Genomic DNA, 4,843 nt, shown 5'->3' with positions numbered 1-4,843 from the left:
GTGGAGTGGTGGGTCAGGAAAACATTTGGTTTTGAGGCACAGTGACAGGAAATACTTGCGGTTACCCGCTGTTTGGTAGCAGGGTGGAAGTCTTTTCGTGGTAGCAGGATGGAGATAAGTACAACAAAGTCAAGGTATTGGAGTGGCCATCACAAATCTCTGACCTCAATCCCATAGAAAATTTGTGGGCAGAACTGAAAAAAGCGTGTGCGAGCAAGGAGGCCTACAAACCTGACTCAGTTACACCAGCTCTGTCAGGACGAATGGGCCAAAATTCACCCAATTTATTGTGGGAAGCTTGTGGATGGCTACCCGAAACGTTTGACCGAAGTTCAACAATTTAAAGGCAATGCTACCAAATACTAACTGAGTGTATGTAAACTTTTGACCCACTGTGATGAAAGAAATTAAAGCTGAAATAAATGATTATTTCTAGTATTATTTTGACATTTCACATTCTTAAAATAAAGTGATGATCCTTACTGACCTAAGACAGGGAATTCTTTAGTAGGATTAAATGTCAGGAATTGTGAAAAACTGCGTTTAAATATATTTGGCTAAGGTGTATTTAAACTTCCGACTTCAACTATATACACTGCTCAAAAAAATAAAGGGAACACTTAAACAACACAATGTAACTCCAAGTCAATCACACTTCTGTGAAATCAAACTGTCCACTTAGGAAGCAACACTGATTAACAATAAATTTCACATGCTGTTGTGCAAATGGAATAGACAACAGGTGGAAATTACAGGCAATTAGCGAGACACCCCCAATAAAGGAGTGGTTCTGCAGGTGGTGACCACAGACCACTTCTCAGTTCCTATGCTTCCTGGCTGATGTTTTGGTCACTTTTGAATGCTGGCGGTGCTTTCACTCTAGTGGTAGCATGAGACGGAGTCTACAACCCACACAAGTGGCTCAGGTAGTGCAGCTCATCCAGGATGGCACATCAATGCGAGCTGTGGCAAGAAGGTTTGCTCTGTCTGTCAGCGTAGTGTCCAGAGCATGGAGGCGCTACCAGGAGACAGGCCAGTACATCAGGAGATGTGGAGGAGGCCGTAGGAGGGCAAAAACCCAGCAGCAGGACCGCTACCTCCGCCTTTGAGCAGGGGGAGCACTGCCAGAGCCCTGCAAAATGACCTCCAGCAGGCCACAAATGTGCATGTGTCTGCTCAAACGGTCAGAAACAGACTCCATGAGGGTGGTATGAGGGCCCGACTTCCACAGGTGGGGGTTGTGCTTACAGCCCAACACCGTGCAGGACGTTTGGCATTTGCCAGAGAACACCAAGATTGGCAAATTCGCCACTGGCGCCCTGTGCTCTTCACAGATGAAAGCAGGTTCACACTGAGCACATGTGACAGACGTGACAGTCTGGAGACGCCGTGGAGAACGTTCTGCTGCCTGCAACATCCTCCAGCATGACCGGTTTGGCGGTGGGTCAGTCATGGTGTGGGGTGGCATTTCTTTGGGGGGCCGCTCAGCCCTCCATGGGCTCGCCAGAGGTAGCCTGACTGCCATTAGGTACCGAGATGAGATCCTCAGAGCCCTTGTGAGACCATATGCTGGTGCGGTTGGCCCTGGGTTCCTCCTAATGCAAGACAATGCTAGACCTCATGTGGCTGGAGTGTGTCAGCAGTTCCTGCAAGAGGAAGGCATTGATGCTATGGACTGACCCGCCCGTTCCCCAGACCTGAATCCAATTGAGCACATCTGGGATATCATGTCTCGTTCCATCCACCAATGCCACGTTGCACCACAGACTGTCCAGGAGTTGGCGGATGCTTTAGTCCAGGTCTGGGAGGAGATCCCTCAGTAGACCATCCGCCACCTCATCAGGAGCATGCCCAGGCGTTGTAGGGAGGTCATACAGGCACGTGGAGGCCACACACACTACTGAGCCTCATTTTGACTTGTTTTAAGGACATTACATCAAAGTTGGATCAGCCTGTAGTGTGGTTTTCCACTTTAATTTTGAGTGTGACTCCAAATCCAGACCTCCATGGGTTGATAAATTTGATTTCCATTGATAATTTTTGTGTGATTTTGTTGTCAGCACATTCAACTATGTAAAGAAAAAAGTGTTTAAAAAGAATAGTTCATTCATTCAGATCTAGGATGTGTTATTTTAGTGTTCCCTTTTTTGAGCAGTGTATATATATATATATATATATATATATATATATATATATATATATATATATATATATATATATATATATATATATATGTATATATATATATATATATATATATATATGTATATAGGGCCTTCGGAAAGTATTCAGATCCCTTGACTTGTTGTTACAGCCTTATTCCAAAATAGATTGAAATATTTTTTCCCCTCGTCAGTCTACACACAATAACTTATAACGACAAAGCAAAAACAGGTTTTAGAAATGTTTGCAAAAATATTACAAATGTAAAACTGAAATCTAACATTTACATAAGTATTCAGACCCTTTACTCAGTACTTTGTTTAAGCACCTTTGGCAGTGATTATAGCCTCAAGTCTTCTTGGGTATGACTCTACAAGTTTGGCACTCCTGTATTTGGGGAGTGTCTCCCAATCTTTTCTGTAGATCCTCTCATGATCATCTAATTTGTTTTGAGAAGGAGGCGAGGTGAGAGGATGCGAGGATTACGCAATTGATATTCTCCATGTCACAGCAAAAGTTCTCCTTTTGAGTGAGGTAGCTAACAAGTGCCAGCATGGTTAGCCTCTCCATTCAAGCCCTGGTAGCCCGCCGTGACTGTATAGTGGTTAGTACCGTGCGTTGTGGCTGCAGAAACCACGGTTTACAGCATGTCATGGTAAAAAGGGTCCTTTTCAATGCTTAAAACGTACGACTGTAACTGTGTGATTAAATCTGTGGCATTAGCTGAACTGGCTGGGGAAAAACAATGTACAACTTTGAGAAATGCTGTTGTGTTGATGTTGCAGTGAGAAGTCAGACAAGGATGGTACGTTTTTCTGGTGAGGACTTTTATTATCAAAAGTGAAGAGTGAATAAGCGCCAAAAGTAATATTTACAAAATAACAAACAACTGGGACATAAAGCAACTAGTCAGGCCTAACCCAGGACTCAATACTGCCTGATAGGGATTTGTGTGAGCAGCAACAAGTTTTGCCCAAACTTTCTGTCTGATTCAAACTGGAAGAACCCTTTCATTTAGAATATGTTGCATCGTTGCTTTGGTTTTACAACAATTATTCACTCATAGTGTTTCTACTTAGTGGATGTAGCTACATGACCACTAGATGGTGATGTAACACTTCATAGGTCTTTCATAGCCCACATTATGTGTAGCCTATTTGTATGTAGGTTATATCCTCATGTAGCTGCACTTAAAATACATTTTACTCATGCTTTTCCTTTCATCTACGTTTCATTGAATATCGTTGTCACAGAGCTGATCTCTAATGTTAACAAGGTCCAATGAGTCACTGATTAAAACTGTTTACAGTGGAAGACCTTTGATCATTGTAGCAAAGTTCTCTGTTATTTCTATTGTTCAACCGTGAAAAGGAACATAAATGTATGAGGCATGCCGATTCATTTGGTTTAGTTTTGTGGCAAACCTTTTGTTTACAGCTCTACTCTTTCCATTCATGCATTTGTTGATTTCAGCCAGATCAGCTAATGCCTTAGATTTAATTATGCAGTTACAGTAGTACGTTTTAAGCATTGAAAAGGAGCCTTTTTACCATTTACTGTGAACCGTGGTTTCTGCAGCCACAACGCACAGTACTAACCACTATACAGTCACTCTCCAAATACAGGAATGCCAAACTTGAAGAGGCATACCCAATAAGACTTGAGGCTGTAATCACTGCCAAAGGTGCTTAAACAAAGTACTGAGTAAAGGGTCTGAATACTTATGTAAATGTTATATTTCAGTTATACATTTGTAATATTTTTGCAATACATTTCTAAAACCTGTTATTGCTTTGTCATTATAGGTTATTGTGTGTAGACTGTTATTGTGTGAAGGCTTGAAAGCTTCCCCTTTTTTCCTCCAAACATAACGATGGTCATTATGGCCAAACAGTTCTATTTTTGTTTCATCAGACCAACGGACTTTTCTCCATGTGCAGTTGCAAACCGTAGACTGGTTTTTTTATGGCAGTGTTGGAGCAGTGACTTCTTCCTTGCTGAGTGGCCTTTCAGGTTATGTCGATATAGGACTCGTTTTACTATGGATATAGATACTTTTGTACCTGGTTCCTCGAGCATCTTCACAAGGCCCTTTGCTGTTGTTCTGGGATTGATTTGCACTTTTTGCACCAAAGTACATTCATCTCTAGGAGACAGAACGCGTCTCCTTCCTGAGCGGTATGACGGCTGCGTGGTCCCATGGTGTTTATATTTGCGTACTATTGTTTGTACAAATGAACGTGGTACCTTGGAAATTTCTCCCAAGGATGAACCAGACTTGTGGAGTTCGACAATTTTTTTTCTGAGGTCTTGGCTGATTTCTTTAGATTTTCCCATGATGTTAAGCAAAGAGGCACTGAGTTTGGAGGTAGGCCTTGAAATACATCCACAGGTACACCTCCAATTGACTCAAATTGATCTCCGCATGTATGGTTCCCACCATGTAGCATGGAGGAGGAGGTGTGATGGTGTGGGGGTTCTTTGTTGGTGACACTGTCAGTGATATATTTTTATATTATTGCACAGTTAGGCAGGGTAGCCTAGTGGTTAGAGTGATGGACTAGTAACCGGAAGGTTGCAGGTGTGAATCCCCAAGCTACAAATCTGTTCTTCTGCCCCTGAACAAGGCAGTTAACCCATTGTTACTAGGCTGTCATTGAAAATAAGAATTTGTTCTTAA

The sequence above is a fragment of the Salvelinus namaycush genome, unplaced genomic scaffold, assembly GCF_016432855.1.
Source record: "Salvelinus namaycush isolate Seneca unplaced genomic scaffold, SaNama_1.0 Scaffold1271, whole genome shotgun sequence".
NCBI classification, from domain to species: domain Eukaryota; kingdom Metazoa; phylum Chordata; class Actinopteri; order Salmoniformes; family Salmonidae; genus Salvelinus; species Salvelinus namaycush.
Note: the sequence above shows the minus strand (reverse complement) of the source record.